Source organism: Stegostoma tigrinum, chromosome 4 (genome assembly GCF_030684315.1).
Source record: "Stegostoma tigrinum isolate sSteTig4 chromosome 4, sSteTig4.hap1, whole genome shotgun sequence".
Classification (NCBI taxonomy): Eukaryota; Metazoa; Chordata; class Chondrichthyes; order Orectolobiformes; family Stegostomatidae; genus Stegostoma; species Stegostoma tigrinum.
In genome coordinates, this window is record NC_081357.1 from 94,224,080 (window position 1) to 94,244,722 (window position 20,643).

General features: G+C 41.9%; 1 long non-coding RNA gene across 1 annotated transcript in view; it reads right to left on the reverse strand.

The window, feature by feature from the left end:
* Window positions 1-264: 264 nt before the first annotated feature.
* LOC125452294 (uncharacterized) overlaps window positions 265-20,643 on the reverse strand; it is a 56,831-nt gene continuing 36,452 nt past the window's right edge. Inside the window, exon 3 of the long non-coding RNA XR_007247523.2 lies at window positions 265-986. This is a non-coding gene — a long non-coding RNA (uncharacterized LOC125452294). The remainder of the gene's footprint in view (window positions 987-20,643) is intronic.

Here is a 20,643-nt window from a genome sequence, read left to right on the forward strand (position 1 = left end):
TAAGTAATCTACATTTTAAAACTAATTTAAAAAATTGCTGCTGAAATTATATTGGGATTTGTTACGACTAGGTGAGATTGGATGAATGGTCTCCCTTCTTTTCAATCTTCCTAGCTGGCCACAACAAAGTGTTACTTCTTTTTACCACAAGATGGTACGTCTCTGACTAAAACATAATTACGTTGTTTCTATTGTAGGAGTAAGGACACAATCATAGGTCTTCCCGAGTAACAAAAGAGAAAGTTTATTACTTGTTAACCCTGAGAAAGATAACAGCCTTTGGGCAGTCACACACAAGTACAAAATTAAAAGGGGATAGAATCCACTTCAAAAAGAAGTTAAAAGAATATATAGATAAGAATCTTTTGGATGTCCTTGAGAATAAGGTTATGACCTGTGTTTACAATTGTTTAATAAGTGTTTTGATCCATCAGTAATAGCCAATATTGCGGTTATCCCTTCAGTTCTCTTAGTCCTGATGTTTCTTTTAAATCTGTACAGGCAGTCCCCAGGTTGCAAACAGGTACTCTTCTGAAGTCGTTCACAAATTGATTCATACACAAGTCCGAACACAATGCAAGGCAATGTAAAGCAGTTGTTCATACATACAGAAAATGCACATATGTTGGGTCGTTAAAATTACATTTCTGTATGGAATTGTGTTTGTGAGTTGGACGTTCATAAATGAGGGAACACCTGTATAGTCACTACAAACTATTTTTTCCTGACATAGAAAGAAAGAGAGTTCCTAGCCTGTGTTCAGTAAGGCATCCTTTGTTTCACTGCCACTCTGCCAAAAGCAGCTTCTTGAAATACAAGATTATTTTCCATATCTCAGTTCATTGTCTTCAAGCTTGATAATTGTGGATAGTGTTTTCATCTCCAACATGCAAACATTCATAAAATCAAAATAGGATGGCAAGGAAGGGGAAAATGTGGGGAGGTAATAGTATAGTAGTAATGTCACTGGAATAGCAGTAATGTCACTGTGAAGACAAACACAAAAATATTTATTCAATACCAGACATTTCATCATTCCTCATGATAATTTCTACTGACAATGCTTTTAAGAGACTTTCACATCTTTCTTCCTTTTAAGTACTTATAAAAGACCTTTGAATTAGTTTTTTCATATTTTGGCTAATTAATTTCATATTCTATATTTGTCCTTATCACCTTTTTGGTAGCCATTTCCTGATTTCTAAAACATGTCCAACCCTCAGATTTGCAATTTTTTTTAGAACATTGTAAGTCGAATCTTTTAAATTTTTTTGTTAAACTCTGTATCCATTAATCTCCTGAGTTAGCCACAGATGGGTCTGTCTTGCTGAGTTTTTGATTTTCAATGGAATGTATTTTTGTTGAAAATTTTGGATTGTTTCTTTAGATGATTCCCACAGTTCGTTTGCAATCATAACTCCTAATCTATTTGCCCAATTAACCTGGGCCAGTTCTCCTCCGTACCTATGTATTTGGCTTTATTCATGTTTAAATTTCTTGGATGTAATCACAATAGGTCTCTTTCAGACTTAAATGGAATTCAGTGTTGTTCAGATCACTATTTCCTTTTACTTTAAAATTACTAATTAACTCTGCTGCAATACTTAATTTAAGATATTGTTCTGTCAAGCACATACTTTCTGATTAATGTTCTTATGTTAACATTTACTATGAAGTCTACCCCTACTCCATTGACATCCTGTTTATCTTTTTGAAATATTATGTGTCCTGAGATATTTTATTTCCCAACCGTGATCACATTGTAACTGTCATGGAGATTAGATCTAAATCATTTACCTGTATTTTTGCTATGATTTTTTTATTGATTGTCACAAGTTTGATGAGCTCCCTTCTGCTTGTACAAGGAGACAAAGAAGGCATCTTTGCATTATGCAGGATGATTCATTACTAAAAGAAATATTTTAAAGGGCAGTCACAGCCAATCTGCCTGTATGCAGGTTGGTGCTGATGTGTCAGGGCTGCAGTGGAAGCTCAAACGGAGGTCATGTGATTCCTACAGACTTAAAACACTGCATAAAGCAACAAATCCAGTGCTCAAGGGGGTGCAGCTGTCTCTGATTGCTGTCCAGCAACCTGCTAACCAACAGTTTGCTGAGGTGCCATCATGTGGGATTACAAATGGCACTATGGAACGTGAACATTGAGTTGCTCTCTCTCTCTCTGATTACCAGCATTCTTCTCTTAGTGCCATGCCATTCATGGCCTTGTTATTGTCTCTTAGCTAGCCATCCCTTCTGCTGCAACCCTTACCAGGGCGTTGCCTAAAGCTAGGTCCTCACATTGTCCAATGGAGATGGCGAGGCTATCCGCAGTTTCCCTCCATAAAAGTCAGTAATTCTGTACCAGCTATGCTGCTACAGGGTAGCATTAATAGCAGCCCTGCAACAAGCAAACCAGGCATTTACAGAACATGGTGAACAGTCCATTCCATTTTTAATAATTGGACGAGTTATGGATAAAAATGTCAATTAAAAAGCTTTTGTAAACAGCTTTTAATGATGCATGGTGGCCAAGCGGATGTTGTGATGGGCCTTCTTAGCTGGATGTAATGGTGGGGAATGGTGGATCCACGGTGGTCAAGAGAAATAGTTTAATTGAAAGTGGACGCTAATAAGAAGCTAAGATAATAAAATGTGAGGCTGGATGAACACAGCAGGCCAAGCAGCATCTCAGGAGCACAAAAGCTGACGTTTCGGGCCTAGACCCTTCATCAGAGAGGGGGATGGGGGGAGGGAACTGGAATAAATAGGGAGAGAGGGGGAGGCGGACCGAAGATGGAGAGTAAAGAAGATAGGTGGAGAGGGTGTAGGTGGGGAGGTAGGGAGGGGATAGGTCAGTCCAGGGAAGACGGACAGGTCAAGGAGGTGGGATGAGGTTAGTAGGTAGCTGGGGGTGCGGCTTGGGGTGGGAGGAAGGGATGGGTGAGAGGAAGAACCGGTTCGGGAGGCAGAGACAGGTTGGACTGGTTTTGGGATGCAGTGGGTGGGGGGGAAGAGCTGGGCTGGTTGTGTGGTGCAGTGGGGGGAGGGGATGAACTGGGCTGGTTGAGGGATGCAGTGGGGGAAGGGGAGATTTTGAAACTGGTGAAGTCCACATTGATACCATATGGCTGCAGGGTTCCCAGGCGGAATATGAGTTGCTGTTCCTGCAACCTTCGGGTGGCATCATTGTGGCAGTGCAGGAGGACTGTCCATCATGGGCCTCCTGCACTGCCACAATGATGCCACCCGAAGGTTGCAGGAACAGCAACTCATATTCCGCCTGGGAACCCTGCAGCCATATGGTATCAATGTGGACTTCACCAGTTTCAAAATCTCCCCTTCCCCCACTGCATCCCTCAACCAGCCCAGTTCATCCCCTCCCCCCACTGCACCACACAACCAGCCCAGCTCTTCCCCCCCACCCACTGCATCCCAAAACCAGTCCAACCTGTCTCTGCCTCCCGAACCGGTTCTTCCTCTCACCCATCCCTTCCTCCCACCCCAAGCCGCACCCCCAGCTACCTACTAACCTCATCCCACCTCCTTGACCTGTCCGTCTTCCCTGGACTGACCTATCCCCTCCCTACCTCCCCACCTACACCCTCTCCACCTATCTTCTTTACTCTCCATCTTCGGTCCGCCTCCCCCTCTCTCCCTATTTATTCCAGTTCCCTCCCCCCATCCCCCTCTCTGATGAAGGGTCTAGGCCCGAAACGTCAGCTTTTGTGCTCCTGAGATGCTGCTTGGCCTGCTGTGTTCATCCAGCCTCACATTTTATTATCTTGGAATCTCCAGCATCTGCAGTTCCCATTATCGCTAATAAGAAGCTGTTTGACAGCCTGTGCAGAATCAAAGCATCCAAATGTGTACAAGAACTGCCCCTTCCTTCTCCTCCTGAGGTGGCCTGTAACTTCTGGAGGCAATGACTGCACCCTCATGGTGGTAATGTTATGGAGGACATAACAGACAAATGCAAACATTGAAACCTGCTTTGGTATGTATGTTAGGACTTCACATGAACAGTCAAAACAGATTCATCAGGGTGACTGTCTGCTCCGTGATATTTTGTGGCTCCATGGCTGTCCTTATACATCTGCTGTGTAACTAGTCAATTAGCAGAAATGTGTCAGAAGCCATGGGTATATCCAATGAGATGGCATCTTGCTCTCTATAGAGGCACAAAGAAACTGAGTGCAGCTGACTGTTGAAGGATGAATGCATCATGGCTCCTATGAGAATGGCAAGAATTCATCGCTAAGATGTATTGTAAGTGGGTACACACCATCTGCACATTTATAGAGTGCTATCCCCTCTTTTCCTGTGTCACTCCCAGTTGATGTGACTAGTTTCCACAGCCATGTGCTTGCTTTTCACAGCTTCCAACTCCATTGAAAATTCCACTATCCAACAAAGCCACATGCCCTATCTTCCTGTTAGTCCCTGCAAAGGGGTAGAGAAAGTTTTATTCTTTTACTAAATAACTGACCTTCCATAGTTCCTAAATGCCCCAAAGCATAATGCATTGGGAAATATTTGAGATATTGTCTGTTCTTTCCTTATTCACTCAAGATATGTGGACTTTTGTTGGCTGGTGGTCAATCCCTAGTTGCCCTTGAGAACACAGTGGTGAGCTACCTTCTTAAACCGTCAATGTGCTGTCAATTACCCCACAAAGCGAGAATTCCAGGATTTTCACCCTGCATCATTGAAATAGTTTCAAATCAGGATGATGAATGGATTGGAGGGGAACTTGCAAATGCTGATGTTTCCATGTATCTGCTGCCCTTGCCTTTCTAGACGATAGTGCTGAGGGGTTGGAATGTGGTCTTTGATGAATTTTTTCAGTGTATCTTGTAGATGGTACACTTTGATACTACAGAGTGTGGTGGAGGGAATAATTATTTATGGATGTGGTGCCAATCAAGGTTGCTTTGTTCTGGATAGTGTCAAGCATCTTAAATGCTTTTGGAGCTGCAATCATCCAGGCAAGTGGGGGGTATTCCAACACACTCTCTTGACTTGTGTCTTGTAGATGGTGGTCAAGCTTAGAAGAGTCAGGATGTGAGTTACTTGATACAGGATTCCTAGCCTCTGACCTGCTGTAGAAGCCACTGTATGTATATGGCTAATCTATTCACTTTCTGGTCAATGGGGGTTACCCCCAGGATGTTGATATTGGGGTATTCAATTATGGAAATAGATTTGAATGTCAAGAGCTGATGGTTAGAGTCTCTTGTACGCATTTATCAAATTTGCCTGCTACTTTTCAACCCATATTTTCCAGATCTTGCTTCTTACGCACCTGGTCTACTTCAGTATCTGAGGAGTCACAAATGGTGCTGAACGTTGTGCAATTACATGCGAATATTCCTATTTCTGACTTTATAATGGAAGGAAGGTAATTGATGAAGCAGCTGAAGATGATTGGGCCTAGGATACTACCCTGAGGAACTCCTGCACATATGTCTTGGTGCTGAGATGATGAACAACTGCAACCATTTTCCTTTGTTCCAGTTTGAGTTCAATCAACTGAAATGTTTCCTTCTGATTCCCATTGATTCTGCTTTTGCAAGGCTTCCTTTCTCGCACATTTATTCAAATTTGGCCTTGATGTCAAGGGTGGTCACTGTCACCTCACTTCTGGAATTCAGCTCTTTTGTCATGTTTGAATTCAGACTGTTATGAGGTCAGGAGCTCAGTGGCCCTGGTGAAACCCAAACTGGGCACCATTGAGCAGGTTATCGCTGAGCAGGTGCTGTTTGATAGCACTGTTGATGACGTCTTCCATCACTTTACTGATGATCGAGAATAAACTGATGGGGCAGTAATTGGCCTGGTTGGATTTGTTCTCCTTTTAGTGTACAGAGCAGACCTGGGCAATTTTCCACACTGTTAGGTAGATGTCAGTTTTGTAGGTGCACTGGAACAGCTTGGATAAGGGTACAACAAGTACTATTCGCAGAGTGTTTTCAGGGCCTATAGCCTTTGCAATATCCAGTGCCTCCAACCCTTTCTTGGTATCTCAAGGAGTTAATCAAATCGGCTAGCATCTGTGGTGCTGGAGACCTCTGGTGGATGCTGAGATGAATCATCCACTTAAACACTGAAGATTGTTCTAAATGCTTCAGCCTTATCTTTTGCACCAATTTGCTGGGCTCCCCCATTATTGACAATGGAATATTTGTGGTGCCTCCAACTCCATTGAGCTGTTTAATTGTCCATACCACCATTCAAGACTGGATGTGAGAACACCACAGAGGTTAAATCTGATTTGTTCCTAGGAAGGGTCACTGGATCTGAAAAGTTAACTCCAATTTTTTCTTTGCAGATAATACCAGACCTGAGCTTTTACAGCAACTTTTGTTTTTGTTCCTGATTTACAGCATCCGCATTTCTTTCAATTTTTTATATCTGATCTGTTAATTGTAGAATTGCTTAGCTCTGTCAATCACTTTTTGCTTACGCTGCTGGCATACATGTAGTCCTGTTTTGTAGCTTCACCAGGTTGACACCTCATTTTTGTCAGCTTGTATAGCAAGAAGTCTTATGGATGACAGTTTTCAACATAGCTCATGGTTGAGGGCCTACATTTGACCCCGACACCTTGATGCAAAATCCTAATCCATATTTCTATAAGATAAATAAATAAATTTCAGACACATCTAGATAGATCTGTAGACATGGTTAACAAATAAAAAACAGAAATTGCTAAAGAAACTCAGCAGGTCTGGCTGTATCTGTGAAGAGAAAATAGCATTAACATTTTGAGTCGAGTGATCCTTCTAGATATAGTTAGCTCCTTAAAAGACAGAAGTTGCAAGATCAGACTTAATTCTTCCTGAGCTCCTCCTCTAAAACTGGCAGGATGTGAAGTATCATCATCTTTAGAATTATGGTCTTTGAGAACTTAATATACCATTGAAAAAGAGCCATGGAGGAGAAAAATAGAGGATCACAAAAAATGCAAGAACTAAACCAGCACAAACGGAATGAAAAGGATACAGAAATATACACTGAATTGTCAAGGTTGTGATTTTTAAAAATCCTTCCACAGCTAATGGTATTCCTGTCCAGCAGTGAACATTTTAATTAGGTTCAACATCTTCCACACGTTCTTGGTGCAGGATTCACTTAATGGCATAAAAGAGTGTCCTAAATCTAAATATATCATATTTATAACATTGTAATGTATCATAATGTTTCAAACATAAATAACACAGAACAACAGGAGTCTACACCAGATGTCTACACCCACTTGTTTTAAGCAATAGACAGTTTTAACATGGCAGGAAGGGTGTTGTGATATAAATAGGACCCTGGTTGCCATTTTAGGTCAGAACTGACTGTGCTCTCTGAAGATGTTTCAAATTTCTTTAAGATCTCTGGTGGAGTAGAAGCATCTAGTTTAAAGTGATGAACATATATCAGTGAAGAAGGAAAAGGGATTTTGATTTGCTAATATTTTGATTAATGATATACTAAAAGGATATTTTTGTTGAGTAAGCATAATGAGCTTAGGGATAAATAGAGGCGAGATGCATATTGATCATGATTTAATTGAATTCCAAATAAGATCAAAGGGGTTGAATGACCTACTCCCATTACGTTGTTCCTGTATTTCAGGAATTAAAACCGTAAGATGTAGGAGCAGAAGTAGGCCATTGAGTCATTGAGTCTGCTCCACTATGTAATAAGTTTATGACAGATCTGATAATCTTCAGCTCCACTTTCCTGCTTTATCCTCGTAACCTTACATCAGGATATGCAGTTGGAATCTGGCTGTTCGCGTTTAATTAATTATGTTAAGAATGCTTCAAGCAAGTATGGATGGAATACAACTCAATGTCTACTCAAACTTACCCAATTTCAGATGATCAATAAAAACAAAAGCAAAATATTGCAGATGCTGAAAATCTGAACTAAACACAGAAAACACTGAATGGCAGCTTTTGTGGTATTCTAAAACTATGCCTTTATTTGTTAGGCTGAACCACAAGTTGGCTTTTGTTTAAAAAAGCTGAACCGCAGCATTTCGTAATGAATGAGTTAAATAACAGCTTCTAAGATAGGTAAATATTTATAAAAATCTCCCTTTAAAACTCTAAAACAATTAAAATAGTCAGATTGCCTAGAAGAACCCAACAGAGACAAATCACCTTAGATGAATGTGAATGGCCTATCACCTGACCCATTCACAAAACATCCAGACTGCAACTACATATTCAACCTGACGTGGAACAAGCCATCAGACACAATCACTCTGGACATTTCACCCTGGCCAAGAAGGGAACTATTCCAATCTTTACCTGATCACGTCTAAACCATGGACATGGAATTAACTTGCGATGATCATGTTTGAGCAATTGGTCAGTTGATCAGAAGAGATAATCTGATGAGTCAACACATGCCCCATCATAAGAAACTATTTTTCCCTGTGCCAGTCAGAACAGAAAAATAAAGTGCAGAAGAAGAATTCTGTTTGAACTGTCTTTCTCTCATCATCTGTCCTGCAAGATTGGGTCTTGCCTATTATTTAACCAGCTACCCACTGTGGGCAGCAGCTGCTAATTCCAGAAGACCAAACAGAAATCATCCATTAACTTCTTTGAACTGTCCTGTTGTAAAATACAGAAAACAATTTAAAACCCAAGCTGGAACCATCCAAGGGATCAATCTACCAAATCTGTAGGCAACTGAGATAACAAGGTGTAGAGCTGGATGAACACAGTAGGCCAAACAGCATCAGAGGAGCAGGAAGAATGATGTTTCGGGCCGAGACCCTTCTTCAGAAATGGGGGAGGGGAAAGGGGTTCTGAAATAAATAGGGAGGGGGGGGATGGATAGAAAATGGATAGAGGAGAAAATGAGTAGAGCGGAGACAGACAGGTCAAACAGGTGGGGATGGAGCTGGTAAAGGTGAGTGTAGGTGGGGAGATAGGAACAGGGTAGGAGGAGGGGACATTTCATCTCCCCCTCCCAGTCCTCAGATGACATGTCCATCCTGGGCCTCCTGCAGTGTCACAACGATGCCACCTGAAGGTTGCAGGAACAGCACCTCATATTCTGCTTGGGAACCCTGCAGCCTAATGGTATCAATGTGGACTTCACAAGCTTCAAAATCTCCCCTCCTCCTACCCCATCCCAAAGCCAGCCAAACTCTTCCCCGCCACCCTAACCTGTCCTGTCTCCCACCTATCCCCTCCTCCCACCTCAAGTCCCAACCCCATCTCCTACCTACTAACCTCACCCACCCCCTCAACTTGTCCGTCCTCCCTGGACTGACCTATCTCCTCCCTAACTCTCCACCTACACTCACCTTTACCGGCTCCATCCTCACCTCTTTGACCTGTCTGTCACCTCTTCACCCATCTTCTCCTCTATCCATTTTCTATCCGCCTCCCCCTCTCTCCTTATTTATTTCAGAACCCCTTTCCCTTCCCCCATTTCTGAAGAAGGGTCTTCGGCCCGAAATGTCAGCCTTCCTGCTCCTCTGATGCTGTTTGGCCTACTGTGTTCATCCACCTCTACACCTTGTTATCTCAGATTGTCCAGCATCTGCAGTTCCTACTATCTCTGTATACAACTGACTTTTTTTGGACTTGTAAATTACTTAGCATATTCTCCAATGTTGTAACTTAGTTGTATATATATATGAGAGGCAGAATCTTTTTGACAATTTTTATTTAGACTGAGTGTTAAGTAAAATAATTACTATTTCCTTTTCCTTTGAAAACTTACAAAATACTTATATCTCTGTGTCTTTTACCGTCACATACATAAACAGTTAAACACACTTATTGTATCAGAGATAATAGGAACTGCAGATGCTGGAGAATCCAAGATAACAAAGTGTGGAGCTGGATGAACACAGCAGGGCAAGCAGCATCTTAGGGGCAGAAAAGCTGGTGTTTCAGGCCTAGACCCTTCTGAAGGCCCGAAATGTCAGTTTTTCTGCTCCTAAGATGCTGCATGGCCTGCTGTGTTCATCCAGCTCCACACTTTGTTATCTCAAACACACTCATTGAACTGGCAAGTGTGCGCTTTCTAAAAAAATGACTTCTTGTACTCGAACTAGGACTGGAAAAAGAGGGGATAATTCTAAAACAACGGGAACAAAACCCCTGAGAACCAATGTGGGCCTTCTAACCTGGACTAAAGATTGGATGCAAGAAATCCCTTCAAACCAATATGGTCTGCTGAGATGGGAAATTTCCTGACTCAAGTTTCATACCTCTTCAGCAAAAGTACAGTCCAATGTTTCAGGTCATCATTTATGCAACATATGTTGCTGTCTTCCTCCTTTTCTACATCAAGATTGTTGGTATTGCCTTTCGCAAACATGGGTCATCCAAAATTATTTCAATACCGATGAAATACTTTCAAATTATAGTCAGAGTTGTAATGCAGGAAATGTGGCAGATATTTCTGCACATAGAAAGTTCCTCAGCACGCAGAAAGGTCCCACAAACATCAATTAATAATAGCCAGGCAATCTGTTTCAAATATTAAACTTGCATTTATACAATGTCTTTCATCACCTCAGGATATCCCAAAGCACTTTAGAGCCAGTAAACTAGATTTGAAGTGTGTTTTGTAATAGAAATGGGACAGGCAATTTTCTCACAGAAAGTTCCCAAAACAGCAATATGTTAATAACCTGAGAATTTGCTTTTGTGATGTTGATTGAGTAATAAAAGTTTGTCAGGCCATCAGGGAAGAACTCTCTTGCTCCTTTTTAAAATAGCACCATGTAATCCTTTACAACCACCTAGGAGACCAGCTGAGATCTCAATTTAATAAGACTCATTTAAGGATTGGTAGTCCCTAAGTACAGCAGTGGAATGTCAGCCTACCTATATCTTCATAAGTCTCTGGGATGCCACTCAAACTTGTATACAAGTTAACATTTCAGGTCGATAACCTTATGTTCTAGTGAAAGGTCATCAGCTTAAAACATTAACTCTGCCTGACCTATTGCACATTCCAAATATTTTTGGGCTCTTTTCAGATCTACAGTGTTTTGAACTCACAACCCCTGGTTCAAGGAGTGCAAGTAGAACAACTAAATCATATGTCAATTGTCTTAATATTATTATTGAAGAAAAGTTAATAAGTTTTTTAAAAGGAAATTAAATGGTTGTAAGAGGAGAGGTATTAATGAATATTATTCTAAACTTAGAGTGAGATCAGACTAGCTCCACAGGGAAGAAAAAGCACTAGCACACACCGGTGACTTCTGCGACATTCATTGATTATCTGGTAAACTGGGCCATTCTTGAAAGAGGTTTTGAACATGCAAAAATAGTACAATTGTGCTTTGGTGATCCAAGTGGTCTTGCCAATAATTTGGTTTAATTAAACTGTTGATTTAATTAATTGATGACATTCATTAATGAATTATTGTGCCTATTTCCTTCTGAAAGACTTGATGATTGACTTCTTTCAGCTTACCCTCTCCAGAACTATCAGCTCTGCATCAGATTGGTCACTTCTCTTACTTGTTTTTGAATAAAATAATCAATCATGAAAAACCTTTAATCTTGTGACTGATTTTAGTCAATTTCTGGTATTTGCAGGATGTAATTCTATCTAGTGTAATAAAAGGGGGAATTGTTTCGCTGCAATGCATTAAGTTTTGTATACCAGTCATACAAGATGAAGTTTCAGATAACTATCTGCATGGCCTTTATTGTACTCTGAAAAATTAGTATTGAGAACATTGTTAATTTATAACAGATGCCTCTGATTCCTGTATCTAAGATTTTCGTTCACTCTTCAATAGCTCTTAATTCTCTATAAATTGCTAAGCCTGTCCAAGACTTGAATGTTGCTCCCATATTTGGGAGAGACTCAGTGCCAAAAGCCTCCCTCACATTTGGATCAGAAGCAACTGAAGTATTACAGTGCAGAAAGAGGCCATTTGACCCAATGAATCTACACTGGCTCTCTGAGCATTTTAACTTAGTGCCAATTTCCTGACTTCTCCCCATAACCCGCCACATCATTTCTATTTAAATAAATATCCAATGCCTTCTTGAATGCCTCAATGGAACCTGCCCCCAACACACTTCCAGGCAGCGAATTCCATACCCTAACAGCTCACTGTATGAAAAGCCTTTTCTCACCTTGCATTCGTTTCTTTTGCAAAATGCCTTAAAACTGTGCCCTCTAGTTCTCAATCTCTCAAATTTCTCCCAATCCACTCTGTCCAGAACCCTCATGACTGTGAAAACTTCTATTAAATTTCCTCTTAGCCTTCTGCTGTCCAAGGGAATCATGTCCCAATTTTTCTAATTATACCTCATAACTGAAATGTCTCCTCCTTGGAATCATTCCAATAGCCACTTCTGCATTCTATCCAATGGATTCATATCCTTTCTACAGTATGGTGCATGCAGTACCCCAGCTGACGTCTAAGCAGTATTATAAAAGTTCAGCATAACCTTCCTGCTCTTGTATTCTATGCCCCTATCTATGAAGTATGGAATACTGTGTGCTTTATTACCAACTCATTGTTTGGTGTGCCACCTTTAATGATATGTGTGTATATACCAAGACCTTCTCATTCCCATGCACCCTTTAGAATAATATTTATTTTATACTTTATTTCCATGTTTTTTAAATCAAAATGCATTACCTCACACTTCTCAGCATTGAACTTCACCTGCCCACCATGCCAATTTCATTTTGAAGTCCTTCTCGTGCTTTACAATTCTTCCAAGTTTTGTGCATTGAACAATCATTGAACGTATCCCCTGCATACCTAGATCTAGATCAATTATGTATATCAGGTAAAACAAGGGTCCCAATACCAACCCTTGAGGAACGCCATTACAGACATTCTTCCAACCCAAAAAACAATTAGCCATTATTCTTTAGCCAAATTTGTATCCATATTACTACTGCCCCTTTTATTCTATGACCTATGACTTTCCTCACAACCCCCATGCTACCTTCCCAAGCAATCACATAACGTGCAACACTTGCCAGTTTATTTCTTCCCTTCTCATTATCTAAGATCCCAGACACACCTTCAAGATGAAGCAGTGCTTCACCTACAATTTATTCAATCTAGTCTACAGTACTCGGTGCTCACAATGCAGTCTCCTCGCCACTGGAGTGACAAAACGTAGACCTATGTTCTGTCTGTAAAAATGACCCCACACTTCTAGTGTGCTGTCACATTAAAACACCACTGTGTTCCCTAGCCAACATTTGACCCAAGCTGGAGGAAAAACATTTCATTTTACATTTAGGAAGCTTACTTGCTTCAGAATTCCACATCAAGTTTAACAATTCCAGAGCATAAACATCTCCTTCCCTCTCTGTCATGTACTCCTCACAACCTAAGGTCCTGTTATGAAGGGTAAGGATGTTATTAAAACAGAAAGGGTACTAAGAAGATTCACAAGGATGTTCCTGGGATTTGAAGGTTTGAGTCATTAGAAGAGCTTGGATAGGCTGGGACATTTTTCCCCTGGACTGTAGGATTTTAGCGGGGGGCTGACCTTATCGATGTTTATAAAATCATGAGGGCCATAGTTAAGGTGAGTTGCCAAGGTCTTTTTCCCAGCGTAGGGGAGTCCAAAACTAGAGGGCATAGGTTTAAGTGAGCGGAGAAAGATTTAAAACGGACCTGAGAGGCAACTTTTTTCACACAGCGGGTGCTGCATGTATGGAATAAACTGCCCGGGGAAGTGGTAAATGAGAGTATAATTACAAAATTTAAATGATATTTGGAAAGGTACATGGAAAGGAAAGGTTTAGAAGGATATGGGCCAAACTAGTTCAGTTTAGGAAAACTGGTTGGCATGAACAAGTTGGGCCAAAGGGCCTGTTCCCATGCTGTATGATGACTCAATGGTTGTTTTCAGCACAGCCAACCCATTTTCCATTACTTAATCTCCATAATCACCTTACCAGGTTTACTATCAAAATTACATTTGTCTGCTCCCCTTTTTTCTCTCTGTCTCTGGACTCTATCCCTACCGAAACGTCAGCTTTTGTGCTCCTGAGATGCTGCTTGGCCTGCTGTGTTCATCCAGCTTCACACTTTGTTATCTTGGATTCTCCAGCATCTGCAGTTCCCATTATCTCTGATCACAGAGATATGTAAACTTTTATTTACAGAAAGCAAAGGGAATATAAACAAAGCCACTGAGACTGAACTTTGCCTCTATAATGCAAACCAGACTTTGGCATCATGTCCTAAGTTTGCAGTCAGCGATTGTGCCTACACCTAGCACTCTTTTATAGGAATCAAGTGTCAGTGAGGTTCTTTGTGGCTTGTCGCACCTATTACATGTATCATGGACAACATCAGCTTTCTCCTCACAATGTCCTTGTCTTCCTCCCCACAATGTCCTTGTCCTCCACCTTGAAAACAGATCCCGATTCCCCAGGTTCTCTGCATTCAGGACATTGCCTGTTCCAATTGTGCAGGGTACAGCAAGCCAGGATGATGCGGCACATTCTGTCTGGACTATAATGGACAGACCTTAGATCTGTCTGAGCAGCAGAATCACATCTTCAAGAATGCGATGCACTGCTTAAGGTACTGGCGGCAAAAAACTTCAGTAAGAGATTTATACAATCATGTCATGAACCTTCGTCACACCAAGTAGACCTTGCCGCCAGTAATCAGTCTTGTAAGCCCCTGGGCACTCAAATGTATCAGGTACATGACAGTGTTCTAGAATGTACACGTCATGACAGCTACCAGGGTAGACAGCATACAAATCCAAGAAGTGGTAATGGTGAACACACATCACCTGAACACTATTCAAATACAACTCCTTACTGATGATGAATTCCACAGCATTATGTTACAGCTCTCTCGGTGTATAGTCGATGGCACCCTGCACCTGGGGAACCCAGCTATGTTACCAAATGTGACTACCTGCACTGCAGCACTGACTTTATCTTGGGGGATCAAACTAAACCCATGCAATCATGCAGAGAATGCATTGGTTACTGTCCTGATATATTTGAGGGTAAAGGAAAATAACTGTGGTCCAAAAGAACCAGGGGGCTGCACCCTCATTACAGAAAGACAACTGGTGCTGAGTTAGACATGGGCAAGGTTTAGAAAGCTGGACTTCATGGTAAGCTCAGCTGGTGCAGGAACTGAATCCATACTGTTGGTTTCACTCTGCATTGCAAACCAGTCATCCAGCCAACTGAGCTAACCCCATGTTGAAAGTACAACGGATATATCCGAAACAGGTGTCATGATGCTCTCTAAAAGGTGCCAGTCACAAAGAAGTCCAGCACTGCACTGAGAGGATGGCTTCCCACTCCTGCAGCCCTTATGTCCTATTCTAGCATTCAGTGCAGTTCTGTCACCATGTTCTAGGATATAAACAGCTTGCATCAGCACTGCACCTGATCATTCCCAGAAAATTGACTCAGGGCCAGAAAGCTCTGGGCCTTCTGTACATCCTACCCATCTTGAGGGGTCTGCAACTGCAATATCTCCCTGAGTTTGTTGCTCCTCATTTTACCTATTGGCCTGCTGCTGCTCCTGGGCTTTCTGCTGTCCATGTTCCTCCTGCATGGCCATCTTTACCTTCTTAGGTAGGTAGCCACAGCAACCAATACGCTGCCAGTGGCATCACTCTCAGTGGAAAGGACCTAAATTGGATGCAGAACAAGCAAAGGATATCTTAGATCTTAAAACGATCATTGGTGGCACACCATGCAGATTAGTGCTGAGCAAACTGGGGTGACATACTCTAAAATCAAGCCCCACTATTCCTGGAGTCATACCAAATGTCTTTTTTTTAAGATACACACAATACCCTGAGTTACCCAACTTTCAGACCCAGGTTGGTAGAAAGCAGGGCCAGATATCTGTACTATATGGGGATTTTTTTTTAAGTAACTAAACTATAGCTACAAGTAAATTGATATAAAGAATTATCAAATAACATGACTAAAATTTCAATCCCCTTCTAAACTTACCCCTTACAGAGATAAATAAATAGGGAAAATGGATTATTGGTGGAGATAGAGAAAAACTCTAACGTGCGTTCAGTAATCTTTTGCTTCCCAAATTAAAAGTTGAGGTGATCCTATTTTGGCTAGACTGGCCTTTGGTGTTCAGTTGACTTTCTCTGGAAGCTTTTCACTGGTTTGAAGAGTGATTCACTTGGAAAATATCTCTGATTTATCTATTCAAATGTTAAAGCTCACTGAAACTGCTGCAGAAAAGGTAACTAGCTTCTCCAAATATAAACTCAGTTTTTTTTTACTGCAGAGAACAGACAGCTTCCATTGGGGAGAACAATAGTACATACTTTTATTTTTCCTCTCCGTGTGTCTGTGTCTCTGTGACTTGTTTCCAGTTCCAATCTGCTTGTTTAGCTGAGTACCAATCAGATTCATTTGTGAGCAATTCCTTTGATCCTGATCAACTGTACATAGAAGAAACCCATAACCACCTGATAGAGAGTTCATAATAGGTATCAACTTCCATTATGCAGCCGATCTGGTAAATCCTTGGTTTTAAAAGCAATTCTCTCTTTTTGCAGTCCATAGTTTTTAAAGAAACAAAAATAAAATTCCTAGAGTGTATACAGGATGATTTTCTGGGCCATTACATTGAGCAACAAACTGGAGAAAAGGCCATCTTAAACTGGGAATTATGCAATGAGAAAGGAATAATTGGTGAGGTGGCTGAGAGAGATTCCATGGAGATGAGCAACCCCAAAATGACAGAGTTCTTCATCAAGATGGAGAGTGAAGTTATTGATTCTGAGACTAGGGTCCTGAATCTTGATAAGGGTAACTACTATGGTATGAGGCAATAAGGATTGCAGATGCTGGAAGCTAGAGTCTATAGGTGTGAGGCTGGTAAAGCGCAGCAGGTCAGACAGCATCAGAGGAACAGGAAAGTAAACATTTTGGGCTGAAACCCTTCGTCAGAATTGGGTAGGGGGAGGAGAGCCAGAAATAAACAAAGGGGCTGGCCGAAGGGTAGGAGAAATGGTGATAGGTCAATGCAGATAGGCGGTTATCGTGATTGGTCCGGGGGAAGGGTGGAGCAGATAGGTGAGTAGGAAGTTAGATAGGTTAGTTCAGGTTGGAAGGAGGGGTGCTGGTCATGGGATATGGCTGGGGTTGGAGGGATTTTGAAGCTGGTCAAGTCAATGTTGAGGTCATTGGGCTGTAAGCTTTCAAAGTGAATATAGAGTGTTGTTCCTCTAGTTTATGTTTGGCTTCACTCTGACAGTGGAGGAGGCCAAGGACTTCCTACAAACCAAAGGGTGGCCATGGGCTCCAGCATGAGCCCGAGTTATGCCTTCTTCTTTGTATGATTTGTGGAACAGTCAATCATCCGCAAGTACAGTGGCACCATTCCTCACCTCTTTCTGCACTATATTGATGACAACATCAGTGCAGCCTTGTGTTCCCGCGAGGAGCTCGAACACTTCAACAACTTCACCAAAACCTTCCAACCTAGTCTCAAATTCACCTGAACTATTTCTGACACCACCCTCCCATTCCTGGACATTTCTGTCTCCATCTCTGGAAACCAACTCACCACAAACATCTATTTTAAACCCAATGGCTCGCACAAGTACCTGGTCTACACCTCCTCTCACCCAACCTCCGGCAAAAATGCTATCCCATATTCCCAATTCCTCCACCTCTGCGCATCTGCTCCCAGGATGAGGCGATCTACCCCAGAACATCCCAAATATCGTCCTACTTTAGGTACCAAATTTCTCCTCCTCTGTAATTAAGGATGCCCTCAACCACATCGCCTCTATTTCCTGCACTTCTGCCCTCAAACCCTCATCTCCCAACAGCAATAAGGATAGAGTCTCCTTTGACTTCAAGTGCCACCCCATCAACCTCAGAATTCAATGCATCATCCTCTGACATTTCTGCCACATACATTCAGACCCCACCACCAAAAAGATATTTCCCTCCCCACCCCTGTCCACTTTTGCCAGGAACCATTCATTCAGTGACTCCCTCGTCAGCTTTATACTTCTCACCAATTTCTCCACCACACCTGCAACTGCAAGAGGTGCAACACCTGAACCTACACCTCCAACCAAGGCCCAAAACAATCCTTCCAGATCCAGCAGAGATTCACCTCCGCTTCATACGACCAAATTTATTACATCTGTTGCTCCCGATGTGACACCAAATGCAGACTCGGGGACAAGTTTTTTTTTATAGAATAGAATAGAACCAGTGTGGAAACAGGCTATTCACCCAACAAATCCATACCATCCCTCTGAAGAGCATCCCACCCAGACCCATCCCCTACTCTATCCCTGCAACCCTGCATTTCCCGTGGCTAACCCACACATCCCTGAAAACTATGGGTAATTTAGCATGGCCAATCCACCTAACTTACACATCTTTGGGCCGTGGGAGGAAACCAGAGCACTTGGAGGAAATACATGCAGACATGGGGAGAACGTGCAAACTCAACACAGAAAGTTGCGTGAGGCTGGGCTCAAACCTGGATACCTGGTTAGCAGTGCTAACCACTGAGTCATCTGCATCCTACACACATCAAACAATCTGACCTTCTGGTTGCCATCAATTTTAATTACCCTTCCCACTCCCCTGATGAAATGTCCATCCTTGGCCTCCTCCACTGTCAGAATGAGGCCAAACATAAACTGCAGGAACAACCTGATATTTTTACCCTGAAAGCTTACAGCCCAATGGCCTTAACATTGACTTGACTAGCTTCAAAATCTCTCCACCCCCAACGTTATCGCCTGTCTAGCCGTCCCCCTCCTGATCTGACATAACCTGTCCATCTTCCTACTCACCTATCTGCTCCACCATTCCCATTCCCTGACAAAGGCTTTCAGCCTGAAACATTGAGTTTTCCACTCCTCTGATGCTGTCTGATCTGCTGTGCTTTTCCAGCCTCACATCTATGATGGTATCAGATTCGAGTTGGCTATGATGGATTGGGAAATGATGCTGAAAAGAATGACAATGGATAGTTCAATGGCCAACATTCAAAGGGTGAATGGGTGAACTACAAAAATAGTTTATTCCTGTCTGGAACAAGAGTACAAAGAAAACAATGGCCAAGCCATGGTTTATGAGAGTTAGAAATAGTATTAGATGCAAAAAAGGCATACAAATTAGCAAGAAAAATCAACTGACCCTGAGGTTTGGGAACAGTTTAGAATTTGGCAAAGGAGGATCAAGGAATGAAAGAAAATTGGGAAGAGTTTTTCTAGATATCTAAAAGATGAGAGAGATGAAAGAGTGGACCACTGGAAAATGAGGCTGGAGAAGTAGTAATGGGAAACAAAGAAATGGCAGAGGAACTGAATAGGTACTTTACATCAGTCTTCACAGGGGAAGAGAACCAGCAGCATATCAGTACTTCAGGAGAGTCATAGGGTAGAGGTGAGTGTAGCGGCCATCACGGAGAAGATGCTGAGAAGTTGCAAGGTTTGAAGATGGATAAATCATCCAGACCAGATGGACTACACACCAGGGAAAGCTTACTGGCATGGATAGAGCATTGGCTGACTGGCAGAAGGCAGAGAGTGTGGATATAAGGCTCTTTTTCAGAATGACAACTGCTGATCAGTGGACTTCCACAGGGGGTCAGTGTTGGGATTACAACTCATGTCATACATTGACAATCTGGTCAAAGGAACTGAGGGCATTGTTGCTAAATTTGCAGATGACACGATGATAGGTAGAGGCACAGGTAATGTTGAGGAAGTGAGAAGCTGCAGAATTACTTGGACAGATTAGGAGATTGGGCAAAGAAGTGGCAGATGGAATAAAATGTGGGTATGTGTAAGGTTATGCACTTTGGTATAGAATACAGGCGTAGATCATTTTCTAAATGGGGAAAGATTTCAGAAATCTGAAGCACTAAAGGACATAGGAGAGTTAGTTCAGTATTCTCTTAAGGTTAACTTGCAGGTTCAGCTGGCAGTTAGGATGGCAAACGTAATGTTAGCATTCATTTCAAGAGGTCTAAAATACAAAAGAAGAGATGTAGTATGGAAAATGCATAAGGCTTTGGTCAGACTGCATTTGGAATATTTTGAGCCGTTTTGGGTCCCCAACTGTTGGTGTTGGAGGGTGTCCAGAGGAGATTTACAAGCATGTTCCTGTGGTGAAAGGGTCATCATATGAGGAGCAGTTGAGAACTCTGGGTCTGTACTCAATGGAGTTTAGAAAGATGAGGGGGCAGTCATTGAAACTTACAGAATACTGAAAGGCCCGCATAGAGTGGACATGGAGAAGATGTGTCCACTAGTAGGAGAGACTAGGACCCGAGGGCACAGACTCAGAATGAATGGATGACCCTTTAGAACTGAGATAAGAAGGAATTTCATTAGCCAGAGGGTGGTGAATCTGTTGAACTGTGGATATGGGGCCAAGTCATTGAGTGTATTTAAAACATAGATAGATAGTTTCTTGAGTAGTGAAGGGATCAAGGGTTATGGGGAGAAAGTAAGATAATGGGGTTAGAAAGCATATCAACTATGCTTGAATGGTGCAGCAGACTCGATGGGCTAAATGGCCTAATTCTGCTCCTATATCTATCTTATGGTCTTATTAAGAAGGGGAAAATAGACTTGGAGAATAAACTAGTGGAGAGCATAAGAACTGATATAAAAGTTAGTTATGT